Genomic DNA, 16,691 nt, shown 5'->3' on the forward strand with positions numbered 1-16,691 from the left:
TTTATTATTTTATTTTCCTATACCATTATAAATATGAGACCTTTCAAAGGAAACAAGTTAAGGTAAAGCAACATGATATCCTTATAAGAAAGGTCTGAAGCTCATCCCACATCATGCTAAGAAGGATTTCTACTGCAAAACCATTTATCTGGACATCTCTGGGTTTTAAAGAATGCTAGAATACACAGGAGAAAAAACAAAGCAACGAATTAAATAACACCATTACCAAAGGTAACACACTTCTTCAAGTTTATTTCATAAATATTTCCTAATATAGATCATTTATTTTCCCATTTTTAACCCAATCTTGCAAATCTTGAGCTTTCTCCACCCCTTATGCAGGAGTATGTAGTTCTGTAGATTTTCAGGGAAAAGAATTTTTTTTGTAAATATGCCCAGGGCTGAATCAGTAGGTAAATGTAATGGAAATGCTACAACATTTAAATGGCTATAACCCAGTGAATCAACCTGTCAAGTTAACAAGCAGCTGTTTGGCTAAACACACTGACTCTGCAATGTTTCTAGAAAATGCTAAAATTTCAGAAGTTGAGATTTACGGAAAAAAAAAAAACCCACCTGACTCTGCATTTTCATTCTTCTAGAAGACTTATTTGGCTTACAGTGGAAGAATGTATAATATATTCTTAGGGTTTATGTTTCTCTGTAGTCAGGACGTCTCACCTAATGATATTATAATGTTGTCACTAGTGTTGTGACTATATGTTACTAGTGATAACATTACCATATCATTAGGTGAGAAGTTCTGACTACAGAGAACTATGTACTAGAAAAGTAAAACAACAACAACAATGTGGCTGCCACCAACATGGGGTCATGTGCTGGAGTGTATAATAAGGATTGTAAGAGAGGTAAATTACCTATGTCTTCAAGAACTTTCCAATCTTGGAGGTATAAAACAAATTATAGACATATATCAAAAATTTAAAAATGTACATATATGCATATAGGTACTAGTGTAAATCAATACATTCAATATTTACATGCCATAAAGAATTACCAGAGATTAATGTAGGCATAGCTAATCAGAGAATGCTTTAAGAAGAGAATTTGGGGACGGGCGTGGTGGCTCACATCTGTAATCCCAGCACTTTGGGAGGTCAGGGTGGGCGAATCACCTGAGGTGGGGAGTTCAAGACCAGCCTGACCAACATGGAGGAACCCCATCTCTACTAAAAATACAAAATTAACCAGGTGTGTTGATGCATCCCTGTAATCCCAGCTACTCGGGAGGCTGAGGCAGGAGAATAGCTTGAACCCAGGAGGTGGAGGTTGCAGTGAGCTGAGATGGCACCATTGCACTCCAGCCTGGGTGACAGAGTGAAACTGTGTCTCAAAAAAAATAAATAAATAAAAAGAAGAAGAGAATTTGGGGCCAGGTGCGGTGGCTCACGCCTATAATCCCAGCACTTTGGAAGCCAAGGTGGGCAGATCATGAGGTTAAGAGATCGAGACCATCCTGGTGAACATGGTGAAACCCCGTCTCTATGAAAAATACAAAAAGTAGCTGGGCATGGTGGTGGGCACCTGTAATCCCAGCTACTCCGGAGGCTGAGGCAGGAAAATCGCTTGAACCGGGAGGCGGAGGTTACAGTCAGCCAAGATTGTGCCACTGCACTCAAGCTGGGCAACAGAACTAGACTCCATCTCAAAAAAAGCAAAGACAAAAAAAAAAATAGAGATTTGGAATTTTATGCATGTCTTTAAAGGAATATAGATTGGCATGGAGGCGGGGCAGTTTTGGAGGAGGTAGGAGTTTACTTACGAAAGCAGAGGAGTAGGAGCACAAAATAATAAGAAAACTGACTTAATGGAAGTAAAGGACTTACACTATAGAAGTTAGTTAAACTAGCCCAATTGAGGGGCACTGCAAGCCTAACAAAAAAGTTTGAATGTATTTTAATAAAAAAAAAACTTAGAAACTTGAGGCTTTTAAGCAGGAGAGGAAATGATGAGAATATTGTTTTGGAAAGTTTCTGCTCTTGTCCCTAAAGGAAATTGCAGAGAAGACTTTGATGAGAAAGTAAGTGACTTTAATAATCGACGTCCCTAGTACTGCTTTAGAATGAATGGAACCGATCTCCAATCTGATTATCTGACTACTGAGATGTGTATAGTTCAAATTAATACGCCCCAGTTAAAATCCTGTTGAGCATGAAATACCAATGAAGAGAAAATTAGCTTCTACATATGGTCACGTTAGAAAATATCAGGGTACACAAAAAGAGCAGTGTATCATTTTGGAATCTCTGATCTGCAAGTCAGGAAAAGAGGCATCTTTGATATCTAGAGTGGCTCATGTCCATGCTGCAGATTGCACACAAAGGACTACTGAACACACATTTAGTTTTAGTCCTCTTTCTAATTTGAAACAATGCTGAAGCACAAAAAGAATGCCCAATCTACAATAGTAAGACCCAGCAAAACAAAAACCAGCTTTAGAGTAAAATGCCTCCCGCTGGAGGGTTGGTTTGGTATTCCTGACTGTTTGATCTTTGGTAAATTGGCCTTCTCCGAGCCGCACCTTCCTAAGTAGGAATGATGATAATAATACAATAAATAGACATTGTGAGGATTACATGAATTAAATGGCATAGTGTACACTGAAAGCGAATCCCCAAACTTGCCCCTGAACCTCCATAAAAGCCGCTACCATGTGACCAGTTGCTCAAGGCAAAATTGTTAAACTCTTCTTTGACTTTTCTTTTTCTGTATTCACCTGCAGCCCAGCACTATTCTGATTCAACCTTAAAACAAAATGTGGGTCTGTCTACTTTTCCTCATTGTCTCTTTCTAGATTATATGTTATCTTCATTTCCAACTTGAACCTCTTAAACACACTGCCATCAATTTCCCTACTTTGGTTAACTGCATTATGACAATTCATTCTTTTTAGAGTATTTAGATTGAATTTTTAAATTATAAATATGTTCATGCTATTCTTTTAGTTGAAACACCCCTATTAGCTCCATACCTTTTTAGAACAAAATGCAAACTGCTTTGGTCTCCAAGACTCAGCCTGACCTCTGTCTGCTTCTCCCACTTCTCAACTTTTTCTTACTCCACCTTCTCGGTTCCACCCCATTGGCCTTTCGTTGTTTCTCAAAAGATTCAGCCTTGTTCCCGACTCAGGACCTTTGTACTAGGATTCCCTCTGCCTGCGATGTGTATCCTTTGATTTTTGCGTGGTTGGTTTTCCTTTTAATTCTGGGCTCACTTTAAATTTTACCTTCTCAGAAAGTTCTTTTTGATTACCTGGCAAAAAGTATCCCTTTTGTCATATTTAATAAGTTACCTATATTCAATTTTCCTCATAGCACATATCACTATTTGTTATTTTTTCTCATACACTCAGGTGTATATTTTCTTACTGCCTGTCTCACCTCAGTGGAAGGTTAATTTCCATGGAGTAGAGACTTGTCTTCCTTATTCAGCAGTATTCACCTAGAACAGTACTCATGGAGTATTTGTTAAATGCATGAATGAATGAATGAGTGCCCCACGCAGACAGAAGCAGGTTGAAAACTCATTAAGTCAAGGCTGTAAACGCACTAAGGACCCATAGGATGTCATACTCACTTATTGATCCCTAACACCTAGTAGAACCCCATTCACATAGCAGGAATTTCATTGATTTTTGGAATAATGTTTTCCAGTTTGTAGTTATTTTCATAGAAGTTTCTCCTACAAAGAGCTGAGAAGAACAGTGATTTAAAGATCATCTCACTGTCTCTTTGCATGTTTTTTTGAGGGGGATGGGGTAGGTGATAAAGTCGGGGAGATTTCCCTATTTCTTTTTCTTTGTCTATTATTATCAGTAGCAGCCCTGTTTTATGTTTGACCAAACAATGCCCTCTGCTGTATGTGCCTAAAATAACATGATTGCCTTGAAAATTTCTGCCTAAGAGGATGCCTAGTTGTTTTCATGATTTGCTTCTTCCCACCTACATGTACTCCAGAACTAGGGAGGACTGGATTAGCTTTCAGGTCACTGCATTGGATCAGAACACTGTATAACAGAGAAAAGAATTCCTAGAGTCAGCAAATAACTTTAAAATAGAGGGGCTTCTTGACCACCACATGCCTGCTACAGAGACTCATTTGAACCATTTATTTAAAAATCCATGGGTGGAAAAGATCTTCTAATTCTACTATCACAATCTAAAGCAACAAGATAGAATAGGCAAGGGACTGGGGAAGGCTATGGCGGCTCCAAACCTTGTCTTAGCAACAAAAAGTCAAATCTACTTCATGCTAAAAAATCCGACCCAGGGATAGAGTCACAGCTTGGCAGGGCTAAAAATAAAATTAATTTGTTTTTTTTCCTGCCTGTTTACACTCTCATGATGCTGGAGAGACAAGTGTACCTGGCATGAGGTTTCTGGCTGTTTATGAATCCTTTCGATCTTATTCACTTTTTGATATTAATTATTTAAGAAAATGTAAAATATAGATGACCAACTTGTTTCTCAAATTATAGGGTGGAGTTTGAGGTGTTTGGGGGTATGTTTATGTTTTTGACAGCAATTTGCTTTAGTGAAATGTATAACCAGAGAAAAATATTTAAAATTTCGAGCTCCATGTACTGCTAGATATTTCGCTCTCCAGGTAATGAAATCAGAATGCTCCAATGATTAGAAATATGCCTGTTTGTAACAATGCCTACATTCTCCTTTGTGCTAATATTTTAAGTCTGGAGCCCCACAATGCATGAAACTGTTGCTTCTTTTTTCTTCCTTTTTTTTCTTTTTTCTTCAAGTTCAAGGGCCATTTAATGATTAATACATGTTATTCCTTATCTCCACAAGTGGTCTTTTCTTTTCATATTTTTCCCATAGGAGATTTTCAAAGCAACATTTTGCAGACTTAGTGTAACAACACATGGGAGCCTAGACAATCACAGTGCAAGAAAGCATAGCCCATCAATAGTTCCCCAGTGCCTACAGAATTAAGCCTAAATCCCTTACTGCCTCTACCCACTAGATGCCAGTAGCAACCTCAGTTGTGACAATCTACAGTGTCTCCAGACGCTGCCAAATGTCTCCTGGGGGGCAAAACTGTCCTCTTTGAAAACCACTGCCTCTGTGTGACACGTAAGCCCCTCCATAGTGCTGTGCCATTCTGCTTTCCCAGTCGTATCTCCCACTGTTCTTAACACAGTCTAGGCTGCAGTCTGCTCCGACTCTAAAAATACTCCCTCTACTTTTCCTCTTTGGGGACTTGCTCCTTCTTACTTTAGATTGAAATTACCTACTCTGATTTTTTTAAAATCAAAATTGTACCCAGTCAGAGCCAATTTTACAATGGCTCTTTCTACTAGGCTGTCATCAGCCTTATTGATCAGTATAAATCCATCCTTTCCCTAAATTGTCTGTAAAGCCAAGACTGTAACACTTACCAAATCCATGTTTGCATGTAAATGTTTGGGAATGTGTTCAACCTATTTCTTCATAAGTTTTCTCAAAGACAGAAACTGGTTGATATTTAGGCATTCAATAAATATTAGCTGAATTGAATTACGGAAATGTGTCACATATTTTAATTCATAGTCAGCAGCCAAATTGATAAACTAATTTTATAAAAACATAATGTATTGAAGTCCATTGCTAAGACTTATATGTGAACCAAAAAGATAGAAAAGGTATACAACTTAGTTTAAATGGCAAAGAGAGGGCTCAATAATTACTCCTTGTCACCCTCCATATAAACAAATGAAAACTTATATATTAAGATTGTGAAGAAGTAAATTACCAAAAATCAGCATGTAAATAGGGGATTGAAAATGATGGTTTAGGGTAAAAATCTATCCTTAGCAGTAGTAATCTGTATCCTAAATATTACATCCAGAGTATCTTGTATATTATGTATGCTCAATATAGGAATAAATATGTGGCCTCAAGAAAAGGTTGATTGTTGCAGATTTCTAGCTGCTTACACAACTAAGCAGACACTAATAGTACATAGAGACTTAAAAATCAGAGACACAAATTTTTGTAGTACCCTTCCGTGAAACTGCCTGGGGATTGAGTATTGTGATTTTGGACTCTATTATTGTGAGGATAAATGAGTTAATATAGAAAGTTTTAGAACAGTGTCTTGTACATAATCAGTACTGTAGGAATATTTGTTATTGTCTTCATTGTTTCCATTATTCGTCTAGCACTGATGACAGTTAAAGTCCATATATGGAGAATGGTTGATGCGTCAACTATAATAATATAACACTAAAACAATTTGAATCGTACAATTAAGTTCTCTTAGTTTTATTTTTCATCAATAACCGTATTTGATTATTATTTCCTTTTCCATGAAATTGTACAGTACCATCATGGGTTCCTAAGAAGTTTATTAATGGGTTTCAAATCATTTATGAACCTCCTGAAAGTATACGCCAATTTTTGTTTAAATGTGATTATATATTTTTATAGAAAGATTATTCATTAGTCTTAACATCATACTCTCAAAGAGATTTATGGCTCCAAAAAGTTTAAGTTCCATACAAAATAATTGATAGACTGAAGTGCTTGAAAGGTCTGTTAGAGTTCTAGCTATAAATTAGCGAATTGACATTCTGCTCTATATATCAATTTCTTACGTGTTTAGCAAGTACATTTACAACCTTCTCATAATGAGCTACCAACATCAAATTTCTGAGAGTGAAAACCCAGGTCTTGAGTAAATTCCTCAAAACAAATGCCCGTTGGGAAGGGTCTTGGGAGGTAGTCTACCCTAGTAACAGCAATCTTTGCCAAACAACTTAAACACCAGTACACTGGTGACATTTTGTCACTCCACGTCATTTCTTTAAGGAATTTGTGGCAATGTATGAATCAGGATGCAGAATGATAAAATAAGGTCCTGCGCTTCCTCAATAGAGCAGAAATGGGACCTTCTCTGTTCCAGAATTTTCTTTCATTTTGCTATAGTTTATTCCTCAAAGGAAAATGTAGTAATGCATTAACTAATGCATTGATGTTTATCTCTTAGGGTGTTTTGGGTGACCATGCCTGATGCCAAAGGAGAAAACACTGTACTTAATGAATATTAGTGGAAAAACAACCATATAAAAGAAATAAATAAAAAATAATATTCTATTAAAACAAACATAACCAAAACCCCAATAAGGATCCTCCCTCAATAAACAAATCTAGTGTTGGAGAGAGGGTAAACTGCAGAAACTGGTCATATGTTTTAGCTTCTTGGGATGCACAATAGGCTGATTTGCTCTAGGCTTTCAGTTTGAAAAATATAGGGGAGAGAAAAGCATATAAAAAGGGCTGAGTATTTCAAATTATGTTTAATCAAAATATGTAGAAAATTATTTTCCATATATATTTTGTTTTCATCTAGGTTAATGACAAAGCAAGTAACTAAAGAAGTGCTTTTGAAAAAAGATCTAAGAAGACTATCTGAAACGTAAGTCCTTGGCAAGGCAGTCAGAGAAGGATGTGATTTCAGAAAGTTGGTAATGCGGTTAATAGCCTTGCTTCCCAGGCTTCCTTTGGATTGATGACTGGCTGGGAGGAGTTGATAGTCATTAACCCCCAACTTCTCATTAATCCTTCGAAAATGCCCTGTGCTAAGGTCACCAATGCCTTTATAGGTTGAAAACAAACAAACCAACAATATACCCAGAAGGTGTATGGATTTTTATAATGAGCAATGCAATTTAAATTACCATGCAAGGCAATTCGAAGAGAACAAATATCATGTATATAGAGTCATTCAGATTTTAAAAATCACCTTCCAACGTTTTACCAAGTACTTACTTCCTTGTTCATTATTAAATAGTACAAAACCCTAATTTCCTAGAGAGTAACCAAAAACATATTTATAACCCCAGGCGAAGCACTAAAGATGTCTGGGATTCATTTTATAGTAGGGTGCGGGGAAAGAGAATCTCTAAAGTCATTTCAGCTATAATAATATATGATTCTAAGTATACTCTCTAATGCTATACCTACCAGGGAACTCCAATTCAGTAACTTGCCATCATTGATCATTTGTAACAGGGTACTGAGACAAGCCCAGTATAAACAATAGTCATAAACCGTTGCCAACGTGCTCCACTGAGGGAGTGTGTATGATTGCGTAGATCCTTGTAAGTAGTCTGGGTGTTCAGAGAGAACCAGTGAGGCTTGAGCAATCAGTGAAAGGTATGTGGACAGTGGATCTAGGGGATATGTAGATTTGAATAAGCAAAAGGTCTAGCATTTCAAGAGAGAAACAAAAAAAACAGTCACTTCCCTTCAATAATATTTTTTGAGTGCCTACCAAATTTCAAGCACAATGCTCATTTCTTGACACTTAGGGCCAAGTGTATCTCATCAAGAATCTCACAGTGCAGTATGATTCACAGGTGAGTAAGCCAGGAATTATAATGCAGCAGAAAATACTAGAGAAATTCTATTCTCTATTCTTCAGAATGAGGTATTATAGCAGCACACAATAAGGAACATACACTAACAGAGCAGAAAGAGAGAAAAAACGGAAAGAACCAGGCATGGTGGCACGTGCCTGTAGTCCCAGCTACTTGGGAGGCTGAAGCAGAAGGTTCACTTGAGCCCAGGAATCTGAGCCCAGCCTGTGCAACATAGCAAGACACTATCTCTAAATAATAATCATCATCATCAAGAAAAGAGAAAGAGTTTGTTTGAAAACAGGCACAAGTTGGGTAGGGAATATATGAAAGTAAACATGACATAGGCAGTGGAGTAGTAAGTAGAATAAATGAAATAACACCAGAATATACAAAATAGACAAGGAATTTAGATTTGATATTAACTCATGGATAGATTGTAGGGACTTGATTTTTCTTTCTGACATGTGATCAGAAATAGAAAGGTAATGGAGATATAAGCAAAACTCTAAGATGAATGGTTTGGAAACTACTGCCCACAGGCAAAACTGGAAGGGAAAAGGACAGTGGGAAGAGTATTTAAGGAAAAGCAAGTCTGCAGTGGTATGGAATATGAATAGGACAGAGTGAAATAGATTATTTCAATAATCAAGCTATAAAATAATGATGGCCTGGGTTAGGCTCTGACTTTTACCTAAAATATAAGCTGAAGTAACATTATGATTTATCTATCTCTGCTCTGGAATCCTTAATATGTGATACTCTTAATATATATTTACCAGATCCCATGATTCCTGACCTGTCATTTCTTCCTCTGATTTCTGTATATTTTTTAGTCCCTACAACTTTGGAGTAAGTCCTGCAAATCTAGTGGCTCCCACTGAATATCTCAGACCCACTGCTTTCCAGTTTTCAGCATGACTTAAGAGTTTAATAAATTCACCAAAATGACCCACAAAAACCTGATAAGGAAACTCTCTTTAATTGAGTCTGTGTTTATGAGATCTGAGCAAGGGGAGGAAACAGAGTAGACTCTTTCTGTGATTTCCAGGCAACGTCATTTAATCAGAATGCAGATAGCAGGGATGGCCTCCTAATTGGAAATAGAAACTGGTTTAAAGTAACCTCAACACTGTTAACATTGTATAATGAGGAAACCTTGGTGATGACATGTCAGATAATGGAAATGACTGGAATCAGTGATTTTTTTGTTTCTTCCTAATGACTGCAAAAGAGGGAATTATTCAGCAAATGCAGACATTTGAAAATTAGATTCGCAGTTATTTATTTACTTAAGGCAGTCCTCATTTTGCTCCATGCTGTGTTAACCATAGGTTGTGAATATTGGAACCAAGTTTTCTTTTTTGCACAATTCCTATATTTGCTCTTAGTTACCATGGAATCTTGCAAAACTAGGATTCAATTCCAAAATGAATGAGCTTCAGTTAACACAGTACCATGGAAAGTAAAAACTCCCTGTATTTTTCTGTATTCACTTTGCCTGCAATACATCATTTGCAAAAATATTTCATGGGAAAAAATAGAGCTGTACATGAAAAGCAATAAGGAGCTGGGTCCTTATGGTATCATAATGGGATAAGAAAGTAGGGAAGCCTGTGCATGCTCCTATTTAAACCATTATTAACTATGTTTCCTTGATTTGGATGGTTAAAATTACTTTTTAGTTACTTTTCCCACCATGTCTTTATTCTTGAAAGGATGCATTTTTAAAAGAATAATCTGAAAAAGCACGGGGCTGACAGTCCGATTCTAACATGGATATTAGAGACGTTGGGTGATAATAATGCAAGTTACTTAAACTTTCCATACCCATCTGTAAAGTGAAGACAGAATGTTCTTTCTATGCCAAAGGCATACCGCAAAAATAAACTTTAATAAGAAATCAGTGTGTACAAAGTACAATCCACAAAATTAGGTTAAATTATGATATAGGTGTCATTCCTGCATTCCTCAGTCCCATTTTTTAAGCTGCACCTGACTTAAGCAGAACTAGAAGAGGGCTGGAGATGTAAGCAAAACTCTAAGATGAATGGTTTGGAAACTACTGCCCATAGGCAAAATCGGGCTCGCCACCCCAGTTTTTGTAAGTAAAGTTTTATTAGTAGACTTCCACACCCATGCATGTAAGCGTTGTCTATGGCTGCTTTTACACTGAAGGGCAGAACTGAGTGGTTGTGATAAACTATATGGCTTGCAAAGCCTAAAATATTTACCACCTGGTCTCCTAAAAAAAAAAGGCTACTACAGCATCCATCCAGATACTTTTCTTTTTTCTTTTTCTTTATTTTTTTTTTGATATGGAGTCTTCACTCTGTCGCCCAGGCTGGAGTGCAGTGGCGTGATCTCGGCTCACTGCAAGCTCTGCCTCCTGGGTTCACGCCATTCTCCTGCCTCAGCCTCCCGAGTAGCTGGGACTATAGGCACCTGCCACCATGCCCGGCTAATTTTTTTTTTTTTTTTTTGTATTTTTAGTAGAGACCGGGTTTCACCATGTTAGCCAGGAGGGTCTCGATCTCCTGACCTCGTGACCCGCCCACCTCGGCCTCCCAAAGTGCTGGGATTACAGGTGTGAGCCACCACGCCAGGCCCATCCAGACAGACTTTCCTTACCTACTCTCTTCAATCCCAAGGCTACCAAGATGACCTGTGAAGGCACGGAAGAAAAATACTAAAACTTCTATTTGTAATTAACTTTATTCTAAGAACAAGTAAAGAAATTCAGCTTCACTAATTTTGCAATGTTGCCATGCATCATATAACTTATGGAGGGATCCTGGGGAAAAGTGGGAGTTCCAGAACAGAGGGCTTGCCTGTAGCACCATTACTTGATCACACTTTCAGTACACTGTGACATATTGCTATTTCTGTGGGGTGGGATAATTGGCTTTAGAGATTATATTACTCAGTTTTAACTGAATTAGCACTCACAAAATGGACACAGTAGCTTAAGGTTCTTCCAAAGATAACATGGAATCAATATTCTTTTTGTTTTGTTTTTGATTTTGCTTTTGCTGAGACTCAATATTCTAATAATAAGGCAAGTATAAGCATATAACAACAAAAAAAGTTAGAGCTATCATTTTTATCTCCAATATGAGCTCTTTGAAACAACAAAATTATCGTTTAAAGAATTTTATTTTGATTAAACCTGTACACCTATGTATGCACGTGGGCACGTGTGTGTGTGTGTGTGTGTATGTGAGAATAGGAACTATCACTTTTACCAGTAATCTTGTCCTATCAGACTCTTGTCCTAGCTGCACTCTCACACTTTCTCTTCCTAGTAACCTAGCAATGAATTCACCATGTGTCAATCAACATCTCTGATTTATACCTGGATTTTTATTTTTATTTTTTTCCTTTTTCTCTTCACCTCACCCCTTTTCTCCAGCCAGCAACACTAGGCATATTGCTGCACAAAGTCATTGCCTCATTTATCCCTGTAATTGAGAATTACATTTCCACATGTCCCTTCAGATCCAAGAAGAATGACCTGGAAACAGGATTGCAAGAGACTACCCACTACCCTCTCCTTGCCTCCTTTCCTTCTTCTTGACCAAAAGTGTCTTCCTCTCACATTCGTTAGAAAGAGGAGTTAATATCTATTGGGTTTTTGCCTTAAAAGCTATGAATATAGGATCCAAATTAAGAACAATGGAATTGGAAATTTTAATTATAAAAAGGACCCTGGGGAATTAGGTAAAACCTCAGCTTCCTCATTCACTATATTAAAGATCTCTCCTTTTTCCTAACCTATAAAATGTGTGTGGTAGCATCTGTCTTTCCTTTCTCATTGTTATCAGGATAACTTGGGATAGTTTATGAATTGTAAGATCATTTTAAACTATAAGTATTAGATAGACTTTGGGGATCAATAATTTTTAAACTTTGAATTCATACAAAACCAAAACAAATCAGAAAAGTGAGGGGAGGAAAGGAGACCAAGAGACCAAAAAACATGGTATGCTTTCCATGACAGGCACTAACTTACATACACAGTTTTATTTAATTCTCACAACAACCCCATGAAGAACATTAGGAGCCAGATGCTCTGTAAGTTTGTCACTTAACCCAAGTCACACAATTAGTACTGTCCAAATCCACTTCCTTTTAGCCACTGTACTGTGTAGACATATCTTCTGCTAGCTATGTAAATTTGGATAAGTGACATTTTTTCTTTTTTTTTTTTTAGAGATGGAGTCTTGCTCTGCCACTCAGGCTAGAGTGCGATGGTGCAATCATAGCTCACTGTAACCTTGAACTTCTGGGCTCAAGTAAACCTCCTACCTCAGCCTCCCTTCAGAGTAGCTGGACTATAGGTGCATGCTACCACACATGGCTGCTTTTAAAATTTTTTATAGAGATGGGGTCTTGCTATGTTGTCCAGGCTGAATGACATATTCTTTTGACAACTTGTTTTCCTCATTTCTAAAGGGATGAAGACTAACACTACTACTATGATGTACTAGCTGTAGTATCACATCTAATCCTAACCAAACCTCATGGCTTAGAAGTGCTCCTATCAATTTTGTCTTTGAGCAACCAAGACAAAGCATTTAAGTACCATGTTTAAGGCTTTACAGCCACTCTGTGGTGGGGCCTGAACTTGAACTGCCAGCTCCAGATTCATTTTCCTTCCACATGCTATCTGGCAGTGAATTTTGTAGGGTTAACTAGAAAACATAAGTAAAAGTAATAGCAAAATATATGTTGCACAGTAGGTACTCAATATATAGTATATTTTATCTTTCCTAAGGAAATTCTTACTTTCTCTTGGAATGTGATCAGCACAGTGTTTTTATTCTCTGGGAGGAAAATAAGGACTCAGGAGAAATATCATTCTGGATTGAATAAATAAAGAACAAGCCACAGCTGGATATGAATGTGGATTATGATACACAGAATATAAACTTTCAAGTGACAGCCAAGAGTTCCTTCTTACCAACATGTGCTATCTTAGTAAACTTCACTCCCAATTCTTTCATTTTTGAAGAAAAACATTTCCAGCTAATAACACAATTACACTTAAGTATTAGAGCCCATTTGAGTATTATTGCATTTGTTAAATCTAACTAAGTCCAAATTACTTCCTCATTGCTAACAAGAGAAAGAGAGGGAGGGAGAAGAGGAGGAGGCGAGAACTGAGGGGAAAAGAGTTTCGGAGGGTTAAAGGAAGAAAAGAAGACACATACACAGAGTGCTAGAGAGAAAAACAGTGAGCTATCAATGCTGCATATAGCCTCAAGTCCAATAAATGTCAGTTAAACTTGCTGCTCACAGTTTCTATGGAAACCCCTTAAGTTAGGAGTGGAACACAGACATTTTTTGGACTGCAATTCACAAGCTGTTTATTTAATTATGATGAAACATGAGACTGTTAGGGACAATACTATTATCATACTGATAGCATTTAGGATTCAACAAATAGGTATGGCAAAATAAAAAGTTGATTTCTTTTTTAAATCATTAACTTCATGTGCATTGCATGTGGATAAAATGCATCTTTTTTTGTTTGTTTGTTTTATGGGACTTCACACATTATTTCCTTCAGGCGAACCCCATATTAGTCAAATGACATTCATTATAAGGGACTTCTTCAGAGGCCTCATGCCAATTATACCCCCACATGCTCAGTGAACAAAACCAAGGTCACAGCATATTTTCAGTTAAACCCAAGATAGCACCAAAGTGCAGCACAGCTGGAAAAACAAGCACATTATTGCCCCATAGATCATTTGTGAGCAATGAATAGGTCTCTGGTGCTTTTCTGTTTTATAGGCATTTGAATATAAAAGTAAAGAAAATGGCTTCAGATTAGCTTTTGCCTTCCAAAATAAACAACTGCTTTTAGGGCATTACCCCTGGGGGTCCGAAGAAACATGATGTGAAGCCATCACTGTTCTGTCTCTGATGGTTGAAAATCACTTGCTTGGGTATTAATTTGGCTGCAGGAAACCATCTAATTGATGGGCTCATTTATACCTTTGTTCTTTCACTAGACAAACATGTAGTTTTCCACCTACTGTGTGTCAGGAACTGTACTAGGGACAAGGGAGAGAAGAAGGTTAAACCCCAGTTCCTGCCTTAATAATAAAGTTTTTGGAAGGAAGTGCATTAATTTTGTCAAATATTTATAAAGGGCCAACTACAGCTCATAGGTGCCAAGTAGGTAAGATTAGAATCCTGCCTTCAAGGAGATTACAATTTAATGATGATACAATAAATCATAGAGCAAAGAGTCAGTGTTCCTGCCTCCTGCTGCCTCCTCATCTTGTCTCTCTGCAGGTAGAACTACCTCTCATGGAAACAGTGCTACAGAAGGTAAATACGTTTATGTGTATGCGATGGTTTGCTGGTGGATGGTGGTGTAAAAAGTGAGCTTCAGAAATATTGCCATGGGAGAACCACATTTCCAGTTCTGTCCATGAGCCACCAATACTCTTATAAAATATTTAGCCCATAAAATATGACTGAATGAGGAGGCACTCACAAGATAAGTGAATCCCAAGTAAAGTCATCTCTCGAGTCAAGCAGGGAACATGAGGCTGTTTCTAAACTGGCAAAGAGAAACACAAGAAATTTGCAAATATGACTCAGTGGATATGTCTTTTCTACTATATTGCAGCTTATTTTTTGAAATTCAGTAGTGGTTTTCAGTAGCTGGACTTCCCACAAGTTGCTCGTGCTAGCAAAACCAGTCGTTGCCGTTATCAGATTTGACAGTGTATAATGAGTCACTTCACATTAGCTGCAGTTGTAGTGTTCAGCATACTGTGGGAAAGATTTAGTATGAATCATCACCCACCTAGCTCTCCACTGGGGGTCTCTATGCTGTAAATAGGCAGTGCGTTTGCCAATCTAAAAAAAAAAAAAAAGAAAAGAAAAGAAAAGAAAAGAAAAAAAAGCATCCATTAGAATAATTCAGGACAATTCTTGATCTGCCACCACCACAACCACCAACCACAGACACCACTGATGACATTTATTGAATTGCCACTGTATTTTAACACTATCCTGGGCAGAAAGCCAAAGCAACTCTCTTAACTTCTGGCCATTTTGAACAATGCATTTTTTAATGCCAATAAAAAATGCATTTGGACTTACAAGAAATGTAGTCTTATTAGATACATGACCTTAAGTAAGTCACATTTTCTCTGTGATCTAGTGTCCTGATCAGAACCACATCATAAGATTAAATCGGATAATGCATTATAATGATGGATAGGAAAGGGTTAAATAGAAAACTCAATTATTAAAGTCAAATGGGATGTTAAGAATCTGACATAGGCATCTGCTGCAAATTCTATTTGGGATTGCCCACCACCAACACCACATCCCCAAACAAGAAAGATATAAAATCTTTCCTCTCTCTACACATCTCTCATCTCACCCCACTACTCCTGTGCCACTGACAGAATAAAAATCGTAATCTGAGACTGAGGGCCATGTACAGTACTTAAAGCAAAGAGATCCTAAGAGAGAGAGCTCACATTTTACAAAGTATAATGAAGTAAAAGAAACTTTCTGTAATTCCAACAAATACAGGTCTTCCAACCTTGGAAATATAGTTGGTACAGACTGTACAAAGAGGAGACCCAGAGGAACTGCAGATAGAAAGATCCCTCACAATTAGTAATCAAAATCAAGGGACTGACATGGATATTAAAATCACCAAGAAGCCTATCAAGAGTAAGTACGGAGAGAACAACAGGGAGGCAGATGTTAAAATCTTCAAGGGACAAGGAGGAGTGAAGCACAGGGCTATGGCTGACTCCAACAAGAAGTTGTTAGCAGGTGGTATAATCTGATGGTGTAAGCTTCACAGCTGGGCATTTTACTGTATTAGGTGATTTTGTTTGGAACAGACAATGTAAATAAAAGTGCTTTTCAAATGTCATAGCAATATATCACTAATGAATGTTATTATTATGCAAGTAAAACTGAATATGATCAAAATGTATTTTAAAGATGATCTGTGGATCTTCTGTCCATAGGTTTAAATAAATGGATAACTCAGCCAGGCGGAGTGGCTCACACCTGTAATCCCAGCACTCTTGGAGGCCGAGGTGGGTGGATCACCTGATGTCAGGAGTTCAAGACCAGCCTGGCAATCATGGCGAAACCCTGTCTCCACTAAAAATACAAAAATTAGCCAGCATGGTGGTGCATGCCTGTAGTCCCAGCTACTTGGGAGGCTGAGGCAGGAGAATTGCTTGGACTTGGTAGACAGAGGTGGCAGTGAGCCAAGATCATGCCACTGCACTCCAGTTGGGTGATACAGTGAGATTCTGTC

The 16,691-nt window shown here is 37.6% G+C and overlaps 1 protein-coding gene across 19 annotated transcripts in view; it reads right to left on the reverse strand.

Moving 5' to 3' along the window:
- LRRC4C (leucine rich repeat containing 4C) overlaps nucleotides 1-16,691 on the reverse strand; it is a 1,357,112-nt gene that overhangs the window by 11,968 nt on the left and 1,328,453 nt on the right. For 9 of the 19 annotated variants that reach the window (XM_057299145.2, XM_063608149.1, XM_057299146.2 and 6 more), the window contains one exon: nucleotides 15,204-15,256. The exons of 5 other annotated variants lie outside the window; for them this stretch is intronic. The gene's annotated coding sequence lies outside the window, so the exon portion shown is untranslated. Of the gene's footprint in view, nucleotides 1-14,888; nucleotides 14,955-15,203; nucleotides 15,445-16,691 lie in introns of those variants that run through there. 5 more of the 19 variants (XM_057299144.2, XM_034932421.3, XM_055094290.2 and 2 more) reach the window with 3 other exon arrangements.

The sequence above is a fragment of the Pan paniscus genome, chromosome 9, assembly GCF_029289425.2.
Source record: "Pan paniscus chromosome 9, NHGRI_mPanPan1-v2.0_pri, whole genome shotgun sequence".
In the NCBI taxonomy this organism is placed as follows: Eukaryota; Metazoa; Chordata; class Mammalia; order Primates; family Hominidae; genus Pan; species Pan paniscus.